General features: G+C 45.0%; 1 protein-coding gene across 2 annotated transcripts in view; it reads left to right on the top strand.

Annotated features, from left to right (window-relative positions):
- Positions 1–1,086: 1,086 nt before the first annotated feature.
- TGFBR3 (transforming growth factor beta receptor 3) overlaps positions 1,087–10,625 on the top strand; it is a 121,333-nt gene continuing 111,794 nt past the window's right edge. The window contains exons 1-2 of one of the 2 annotated variants that reach the window (XM_056355761.1): positions 1,087–1,277; positions 1,943–2,037. The gene's annotated coding sequence lies outside the window, so the exon portion shown is untranslated. The remainder of the gene's footprint in view (positions 1,278–1,942; positions 2,038–10,625) is intronic. The other variant, XM_056355760.1, reaches the window with a different exon arrangement.

Below are 10,625 nucleotides of genomic sequence, written 5' to 3'. Positions count from 1 at the left end.
CGGCACTGTCGGCTGGGGGGCAGCCTGTTAGTGAAGCCAAGCAGTACTAGGGATGAGTCAACCCCCTCAGCCCCACAGTCAGAATGCGGATTAAACTAGGAAGAATTTGCTAAATAGTCTGAAACTCCTCTGCATGGTCTCCGTGCCTCTACAGGAATATTTGCTTATCGGGATAACGGTAGGACGAGGACTCGGTTTTGCGACGGGAGCTTTGCTGTATTGATGTTCGCGGAGTGCCAGCGGCGCCGCGGCTTTTGAAGGACGCACAGAGGCTGCGAGCGGTACAGCAGCACCCACCGCCCGGGGAGCCCTGGAAGGCGCCGTCCGTTCATTCTCCCCTTGCCCTGGCGGAAGGAGCAAGCTGCCCCGAGCTGGGCGGCGGGGGGAAGCCTCGCTCCGCGATGCGGGCGCCGTGACACCGCGGCCAAGGGAGCCTGGGCGGGGTAAAGGCATGTCCCGTCCTGTATCCCGCACCGCGGAGTAACGCACCCGCCAGCTGCGGGCTGTTTTGCCCCGTGTCCGCAGTGCCGGCTGCGCTGCTCCCTCGGAGCGGGGCGGGGGTGCCGCCAGCCCGCTCCCGCGGGGGGTACAGGTGCTGCCCGCGGTGGGGCCGCGCCTCCCCGTGCGGGGCCGCGGTCCGTGGCGCCTCCGGCAGGTAGCGCCCGGTGCAGTGCGGTTACCGGCGTGAAGTGCCCGCTGCTGGACGCAGCCCTTAACGCAGGTAACGCGAGGCCGTGGCCGCCCCAGCCGCGGGGCGCGGGCTCTGCCGCCGGTGCGCCCCCTCGCCCGACTCGCGGGGGTGAGGGGTGGGGGCGCGGCCGGTCCGTGCCTGTGACCGGGCCGGCAGCCGCGGGGCCCCGGGGCTCAGGTGCCGCCCGGGGGCGCGCGGGGCGCGGGCCGCGCGCTCGGCGGCGGCGGGCGCGAAGGGCGGAGGCGGGCGCGGGCGGCTGCCCGTCACGGCGCCAGCCCCGCCCCGCGCCCAATGGCGGCGCGGCCCCGCCCGCTCCGCCCCGCCCCGCGCGCGCCATGGGGTTACTGGCGGGCTGGGGGCCGGGCGGGCGGCCGCGCGCCTCCTCCGCCTCCGCCTCCCGCCGCCTCCTCCCGCGCGCGGCGGGCCGGGCGGCAGTGGCCGGCGCTGGGCGGCCTGGGCGAGGGCTGCCCTCCCCTCCCGTCCGTCCGTCCCGTTCTCTGCCGGCCGCCGCCGCGCTGCACATGGCGTAGCCGCGCTGCTGCGCGCCTGCCCCCGCGGGACGCGGCGTGGACGGACCCGCTGCCAGGTGGGTTCGGCGGCCGCGCCCCCCCCTCCCGTCCCGTCGGCGGGGGTAGCCCGGGCCGGGCGCCCCGCAGCGATGCGGCGGCCGTCGGTGCGGACGCGGGGTGTGCGCCCCGGGACGCGTCACCCTGCGCGGGGCTGGGCGGGGGCGGCTGCCGGGCTGGGATGGGGGTGCGGGACCTGCTGGGGGACGGGGCGCCCCCGCGGACCGTGCGCACGGGCAGCGCCGTGGGGGAGCGGGGCGGGGGCCGCGGGGTGGGCCGCCCCGGCGGGCCGCAGGTGTCCCAGCGAAGGCCGGTTGCGTCGGGCAGGTCTGTGCGTGCAGGGCCGGCAGCTCGCTGGCACCGAGGGGAGTCCCGTGCCCGTGCTGATGCCGCTGTGCCCCCCCCGGGGACATCGCACCCTTAGCGAGGCCAGCTGGGAGCTCCGTGGCTACGAGCCCGGTGTAAAGTCGGTGCATGTGAGGAGAACGCGAAGGCCAGCGTCGTGTCGTGTCGCTTCGGAGTTTCACTGAGGAGGTGCTGACCTGGGGGCTTCACCGTGGTGTCTTCTGCAGGGGATGGGCTGGAGCAGATTCCCTGCAGCTTCCTGAGCACATCTCTCCTAGCAATAACAATGATATGCCGTTAAAGTCAGATGTAAATTAAGTAACTTTTCAACTTTACCCAGTTTCAGATGTGCTTGTAATTCCTATGTTACCGTCATTGCAGTCAAGCAGTACGGGAGACGATCCTTCTTGTCTTTTTCCCAAGAAAGGACTTCAGGTATAGCAGCATGCGTGCTGACACCTTTTCTGCTTGCAGATGTAACCAGGTGTAAATCTACTTAACTCAGTTCTATCAAGCTGTAGCTGTTATAACTTGATTATGATAATTTATTATTTTCTTCTCAAGCACATGACCATCAGCACAGTTCAGTTTTAACAGGAACCTCTTGATAGGGTTTGTAACCAGTTAGAGAGAAGCTTGGATGAACGAGCGCCATGGTTTTGTTCGAAGAAGGAAATTTTCCTGGTTGAGTCGGTATTTATACCAAACTAAGTATTTCTGTAGAGGTTTTTTTGGGTGAGGCCACACAGGCTGGTATCAGACCCCCTCTGGGGAGAAAAGCCAAAGTGAGAGAGCTGCCTGCTCTAATTGTGGGGCCAGTTAGGTTCAGCTTATGGTGACCTGGAGCACTGTTGCTATCATATTCTCACACGTGGAAGACTTTAAAAAAACTACATGCATAAATACAACTTCTTCCAAAGGCTGTTTATCACTTCTTTCTAGGAATATTCCATTTCCCTTACAGTTCATGGTTTTTTCCGTGGATGCCAGGGACAACATGAATTGGTAGCTGGGCTGTAACTAGCACTGTACAGGTGTCCTGTTGAAGTATTTCCAACAAGAGCGTTAGCAAAATGTTAGTGGAAGATGCCTATTCATTTGAAGAGCTCTAGTTTAACCCTTGAAAGCTTACAGGGCTTGAATCCTAGCTGTGGAGGAGCTGCTCTGGTGAGGGCGCAGACCCGGGCCGACACCAGCTGCTGCAGCTGGTGCTCAGTGTTCCTGGCTGGCTGGGGGAGGAAGGGAGGGACAGGGGGGCGGGGGGGCAGGTTGTTGGCTTCCTTCAGTGAAGAGCCCTTTACTCTGAAACTTGCTTCCCCCAATTGTTTGCTGTAGTCCAACCTTGTTAAGTTTAAAGTGACACTTCAAATTTTTCTCTTCTACTGTGCTTTCTCTCTCTGGGGAAGTCTTGTTCAGTCATTAATTCTGATGCACCTTTTGTGTGTTCAGGGCCTCATATAGTCAGAGTATGTAAATGATGTCTACCATGAATGTGATTTCTTTTAAAAAAGTAAGTTTCAATTTTTGTTCTCTGGTGTGCAAAACATCTTTTAATGCCCTAGCATCCTGATGCCTACCTCTGGGATCAGTGTTTTGAAGTTAATTGCTAAGCCAGCAGGGGGAACACAAAACTTTCTGTCTATGAAGCCTCCCTCCCTCCCTCCCTCCTTCCCATAGTTGCAATTTGTTAAAACTTTGGGCCTGTACTTTTGATAGTATTTCTTTAGAAGATGAAAGTCAGTTTACCTGAAAAAATCCCCACAACCATACGCTGGAATAAACACATTATTTTTAAACGCTTCTGTGTTAGTTTGCTCTAGCAGGCATGTCTGCCACTCTTCTGAATGGAATTTTTGTCATATTAGCCAGAACAGAAGTTGAAAAAACACTGGAAGTTTATGTAAGTGAAATTTCTCTTTGAAGATGTTTGAGGTGAATTAATTAAACCCAAGAAATGATATTTTGAGTTATCTTGTAAAGTTTGAGATGATGAGCTAGACAGAATATTTTCACAGTAAAACTATTACTGTATCATGTTTATGATTGTATATGGAAATCTTGAGAGCTAAAGTTGAGTTGCAAAAAAGTTGTATTCTCACAAGAAACTATTCCTAGTATTTAGGGTTTCCATAAGAGAGAATATTTTTAGATATTCTCTTAGGTTTTAAGAAGTTATTACTGGCTTATTTTTGTAAAGGTCAACTGACACTCCCGGCACAGATCGATAATGATTTTTCTTTTTTGATTTGTATTGGCAAAACAATTGATTAAATTCAGCATTCCTGGCACAAAAGATGTAAAGGCTTTTGCCAAAGAAGGTTATCTGGATGACTTGCATTGATTGGTATTGCTTTCTAGTCTGTCAAGTCTGATGCAGCCAAATGGCAAATCCTTGAGGTTATGGGTATACAGACAGATTGCTGAATGCCAAGTGAAGAATGGGAATTTGCAGCATGTCAGCTATTCCCCGGTAAGAGCCAAGGAACAGGCTCTTACCTTGCAGTAAGTGTGAGTTACCTTGCTGCTTATACTTGGGGTGAAGCTGTCTTTCACTGATGGTGGGGTAAAAACATGCTCGGGAGCATTTGCCATGGATTTGCTACTTGTGAGTGATAATAATTGCTTATTATCCTAGCATTAGGTCTTAGAGCAAGTGGAGACAAGACAAAATACAGTTCAATTGAAATTGAGAGTCCCAGGTCAGGTTTAGAGGAAGAGATGTCAGCTCCTCTGGTTCTGGAATGGCACTTACTGCATACGAGGTATTAAATGAGTTTTCTTCCCATTGTGTCAGTGACAAGGTATAAGCATATTCCAATAGCTGTGCTTTCTTCCCTGAGAGCGTTGTCTGACGTTGCCAGATACTGAAAGTACAAAAAGATGGATGTTAATTTCTGTTGATGATCTCCCTCTTCCATTGTTTTTGTGGAATCGCAAAACTTACTCTCAGATGCTGAAGTACATAGTTTGTAAAGTCAAAGTATGATCTCTGTTTTAATTTATTTTTTTTTGAAAATAACACTAAAGTTTTGCCTGACCTGTTTTAAAATTCTTTTGTTTGAGATCTCCAATAACATTCTGTTGACATTTAAGACATGAATTACCAAGTCTTGAGTGATTTATGTAGATCTCAGAAAGTCCTCTGTGGGATACAGATTGCAAATATCTTTGCAGTCACATTACTTTTGATCTAGTTCCACAAAATATTTGTGTATTATAAATAGGCATTACTTCTATAGCATTAATATTTGTGGTCATTAACAGTGGTATGCTAGTTTTTAGCCACTTCATGAATAGAAGCATGTTTTGCCTTAAAACCTACTAGCAAAGAAGTAGTGCAATTGGAATTGCTTTATCCATAACTGTGGATTCGCATTTTTATGTGCTGGCAGTCATCCAATAGAGCAGCATTTCTTGCGCTATTACAGCAACAATTAACTCTGTGGTAGCCAAAATGAAACAGATTTACACATCTCTAGAAATCACCAAAAGAGGGACTTTAAAGCTACTATTTAGTATAAATCCCGTATTTTTTATTTCCACTCTGGCAAAACAGATATTTTATCTTTTTTTAAAGAACATCCTTTACGACCTTAAGTATCTAAGCAGTCAGATTTGTCAAGTTCAGCAGACAGCATTTTATATATTGCGTTGTAAGTGTTATATTGTTGAATTGTTCTGCTTACAAATAATTATGTCTGGCCACATATGCTAGTTTATGATGTATTTATAATGAAATAAATGGATTTATTGAGGAAAATGTGAATATCATTATTTCATATACATTCTGTGAATAATACTTGAAAATGAGCGATACCTGTTTATTGTTAACAAAGTTAATTTTGTTATATTTAGCACTTCTCTTTAATAGTCGAATTCCAATACACTAGTTGGCCAAGTTCAGATTTTTCCCCCCCCTTTTTTTTTCTTTTCTTTTTTTTTTTTTTTTTTCCTGTTGCAACAGTTAAGATTTTGGGAGTCAGCTGGAAAGGGCCTCTCTTTTAAATGAAGTTTTGCTGTGACCTTCCAAGAGATGTGTTTAGATTGCAGGAGAATAGCTTATCTAGAGGTCTTGGCTCTGAAACAGGTTAATTATAGAACTAATACAGACAGGTTGTTTTTCTGCACAGAAGGCAACAGGGACTGCGATACATGAGGTATTGGTAATGATTCTGCAAAGGAATGGCGATTCACTTATACTCTGATCTCCTTTGTAAGCATAGCCATTTTCTGTTGGAAATCAGTGTAGGTTCATTGTGCGAGTCAGGGACAATAAAAAAAAATCCCAAAGCATCCAGTGAGCTTACTGGATAGTGTAGATCTGCTGAATACATGTGTTTCTTTGCCAAGAAACTGGAGGTGGATTGAAGACCAGTATGCCTTCTTTTGTCTTAGATTTATAGATGTGATTTTTTAGACCGTAGCTGTATTTGGCACAACGTGATTGAGAACTACGGTAGTATTTTATCACTAATGTAGTATTTTGTTTGTGATGATGATTTGAGCGAAGCAAAATTCTGTTCTGATTTACAAAAAAACTATTGTGGTATTCGAAAAGATAGATCTTTTGTTATATTAAGGCTATTGCATTAATGGACCAAGTCACTCCTCCAGTGTATACAGCTTATGTTATGTGATGGAGTAGTTCTTCCCTCTGGTGTTTGAAATGACTGGTGTTTCTGAATACTTGTAGGTCTGGTGATTTGGTTCACTCCAGTGGTGAGGTTTAGTGATTTCCTTCTAGCATATGAGATGCACAAATTATTTATATGACTGTAGGAATTTATTGTGGCCTTCCATCTCCCTAAGCTTCTGTTCAGTGCTTTTTACAGTCTCCATGTATACATTTAACATAAAATAAAAGAAGGCAGGAAATTCTGTATGGTAAAAATTATATGGGAGTGTATCTCCATTCTGAGTGGAACATGCCAGTGATGTGTATCTTCATTAAAACAAACCTTTATTGCAGTGCTTATAAATTACAATTTTTATGAAAAATGTTTTGCCTCAACCTGAACGTGTTTCTCTGCCAGCCACATAAATTACACTGCTTATTTGGGAGACAATTAGGGAGAGGGTAGATTACCCCTACATGAAGGGAAGCTCCTTTTGACTCATTCTTTTAATAACCATGTGGCATTGTAAGGTCTTCCCTAGTTATGTGGGAGAAGTTTCCTATCTTACATTTGTGCATCTGAAAATTTAGTGGCTAACAGCTCAGTTTTGATAAATGTGTTTGAGTTCTTGTTTAGCAACCTGAAGAAATAATCTATTAATCTACCTGCTTTCTAGAGTATGCCTTATTCGAGAGAGCAAAATTCAATATGTGCTTCTTTTAGTTTGGTTGAGTTGTGTTGTTTTTTATTCCCCCCCCCCCCCCCCCCAAATGTGTTTTGATAATGCATATGGCTAACTTTTAAAGTACTTAGTAGTTAATATTTTAACGTGTTAATTTACATCTTGTAGAATCTTAGGGCCAGTGTCAGTGGGGAGGGCTGATTTTTATCACCTTTTCCAGTTACTCTGTAATGGGAAATGCTGGTTTTCAATCCTGTGCAATTTGCTGACATCCCGCCCTGCCCACCACAAGAGGATGGCATCCTTATATAGCAAATTTGTGCTTAATACCAAGTCTTGCTTTTCATTATTACTCCTTGTGGGTTTCACACAATTAACCCACAGAATTTTGGGTATTTGTAGATCCTAGTTTCAAAACTACTTTTCTAAATATATAGAGGTCATTTAAATCCGAAAGAGATTTATTTAGCTTTTTTCCTGGTAGGAAGGTTCCAGCTAGAATACAGTTTCTAGATACAGTTCTAAGGTTTTGTAGTTCAGTCTTGAAAGAATAACAGCATCAGGCATTCATTACAGAACAATTTGCTGAAATCTTCTACCCTGAGTGGAAGAAGCCTTGCTGAGTTAGTTGTTGGTAACTTTCCATTCTGCTATGGCTTGTTCTCCACAAGGAGATACCTTCCCTAGGGTTATATCTGTCTTGATAGATACATTAGAGCTTTTATCTGCTCAGTTTAGGTGTGCAATTAGAAACTGAGCCAAGTAAAACTTAAGATAAATGAAATGTGTGTGAGGTTGTTGGCTGCTACTGTGTTTGTGAAGAGTGAGATAGCCCAGTGCCAGGAAACCTATTCTGTTTCAAATTAGAAACCATAAAAAAGTAAGTAATTAGGCCAAAGAACTTTAACTATGAGGAGGAAAGGTTGTAGAGATTTGTTTAATGCAGTTTATGATCTTCTTGTTCAGCCTGGAGATTCCTATGCCCTAGAAATGTTCTTGTTTCAGGGTAAACTTTTCAGAAGCAGCAAGTCCCAATTAAAAAATGAGCCAGGTCCTAGTTGTGGTGAGATATTACTGGCTCAGTTCATTTGGAACCTGAGTTTTATTTAAATGTAGATTTGAGACTTAGAGATTTCTTAGGCTGCCATGGAAACTTTAACCCAGCCTTTATGTATTATGTACGTTTCTAGAAGCCTCTGCTTTTTACCTCCTCCTGCAACCAGAATGTTCATCTGGAAGATGGCATATAATTGTACCACTGGTGTTCCCTTAATTGTACCACTGGTGTTCCCTGACAAGAGCAGTCAGATTTTTCATCCATATTCTAGTTAGAAGATGGGAAGCAGAATTGCCTGAAGTAGTGGTGTCTTTGTAGGCAGGCGTTAGGGGGGAGCTGCTGTGGCCATGTTGAGGTCCTGTTACCACTTTTTTGCTTGTAGAAGTATAGGCTGACTGTGAGTTGGCCAGAAAATAGACGGCTGAAGGTAGGACTAGATTGCAGATTACTTGAGCCGTTACAGTACAAGAGCTGTACAGCATCCCAACACCTTGTTTTCTCTGCTCCTTTTAGAGGTGCTCTGATGTAGCACGTCCCCAAGGGCTCTACATTCAAGCAGAGTTCTGATTTGGTACTCAAGTTAAATGTAGGGTGTTGGTCTTGTTAAACTCTTGTCTTCAGTTCCATGTGTGCTTCCTAATGTAGAGATGCGCTAATCTCTAGGAATTTCTGCTGTTGTCAAAAAGGACGCTGTTCCAGCCTCGTCCTGGAAGAGTTGTGTACTCCTTCCACTAAAACACTCCCGAATGCATTTCCTTCCCTTCCTCCTATTGAAACCCTCCTACATCCTGATCCTGTAAGAGTCTATTCTCTTGTTTATACTTGGTAAGCAAAACCTTGCCCCTCAGCCTATGAAGATTCAGCGGCATACCTCCCTGTGTTTGGGGGAAGGGAAGTCCTGGGAACATTTAACAGAATGATTTTTATCCTGTCTTACTTTTGTGCTACGTTGTGCAATGATTATTCAGCTGAAACTTCCACAGTGTCTGGTGTCATGACTTTATTTTTCTGATCTAAACTCACAGCAATTTGAGTCAGGTGATTTTAAAAAAAAAAAAAAAAAAAAGATGTTGCAAAGCTGAAGGGAAAGTTTGTTATGAAATGACACTGAGAATAGACAACCTCACCCAAACCGGAGCTTCATGCCACCTGTGGGCAAAATACGTACCAGGTAACAAAACCAACCTTAGTACTAAAAAGGTGGAACGGTTTCACATCTTTTATGGACTCACTTGTGTATATTTTGTGGCTTCCTGTAATTTGGCAGGCTACATTGTAATACATTAATAAGAAAATAAATAAACAAAATGTTAAAACAAAAGTCACATGGAATAGACGGGCACAATTGCTAAATGGCATAAAACATCTTCCCTTGGCACTTGTCCAGTTCCCATAGCCTTTAACTGTGACTTGTTGAAATGTCCCATTACAAGCACAGCAGCATGTGAACTGCAGGACATCAGAGTTACTTTTTCCCTGGGCTTTTGATATGTCAGGATTTTTAGTTTTATTACTATTCATATATTCCTTCAAAATGAAACCACTTTGTTGTTTCTAAAACAGAATCTGTCCCCTTAATAGGATATGAATAAGTTACTGTTTTGCATTCTGAGCAGTGGAACTTCATGTGCATGTCTTGGACATAGACATTAAAAAAATATGTACACATTTTCAATTCTCTGTTAATATTTGCTAACCCTATTAGTCAACTTTTCGACCTGTTAGTGTATAAATCACGCAGAATTGACAGAGGATCAATGTCATCTGATAAAAAAGAAATCTGCTAAAATGCATATTTAATAGGAGTAGGGTTATATAATAAATTCTTTCAAAAACTGTTCTATTCCTAAGTTGATAGAACTGCCTTTGTAGTTAACCATTTGTGATTTATTATTTTTTTTGAAGTTGAGCTTGGGTGTAGTTGATTACAAATTACTGCCTTTTTACTTACACATGGAAGGCATGTATTCATTGCATTTGCATAGGGAACCCACATAACAAATGGGAGAAAAACTGGTTAAGTAAGTTAAATGGTTGCCATGCGTAAAACAAACAAACACAAAGTGAAAAAGCTTTGGCTGTGAAGGCCGCCTTGGATGGCCTAGAAACTTGGGTTCACGTTGCTATGGCAAAACAACACAAAGGGACAGATCCTGCTGGGTTCACTCAAGTATCCCCATTCACTTTGGTGCGACTTGTGATGTGACTTAGAGGAGGAGGATTTTTGGCTCACTTTGTTAGAGAAGTGTTTGCTAGCAGTGTTGTAGAGAGCTGTGCAACCTCTGGCACCATGCATGGAAAGAGGAGGGAATTACCAGAGCCCGTGTTGATAAGGAGGAGAGGAAGTGGAAGTTATTCTTCAGGCAGGGAAGGAAAAGGTTAGACAACGAGGAGGGCAGAGTTAAGGGAAGGGAAGAGCTTGTATGGGAAAGGTAGGTGGTGATTAAAGAAACAGATGGTGACTATTGGGGAAAAGGCTTAAGGGAACAGAAATAAAAGGGGAAAATAAAGCAATAAGAACTCAATTCAGCAATAAATGTGGCAAATTCCTGTGCTACAGAAGCCTTTAATAGGAAACAGAAACAACCCCCAAATCTGTGGCTGTAGCCACCTGCAGGTGTGTATGCTGCTAGGTTGGGCTGTGCAGAGAAGCTTTGAAAAAGCAGGC

This window comes from Falco biarmicus, chromosome 11 (genome assembly GCF_023638135.1).
Source record: "Falco biarmicus isolate bFalBia1 chromosome 11, bFalBia1.pri, whole genome shotgun sequence".
In the NCBI taxonomy this organism is placed as follows: Eukaryota; Metazoa; Chordata; class Aves; order Falconiformes; family Falconidae; genus Falco; species Falco biarmicus.
The sequence above is the reverse complement of the archived record's forward strand: the minus strand, read 5'-3'. Positions and strand labels throughout refer to the sequence as shown.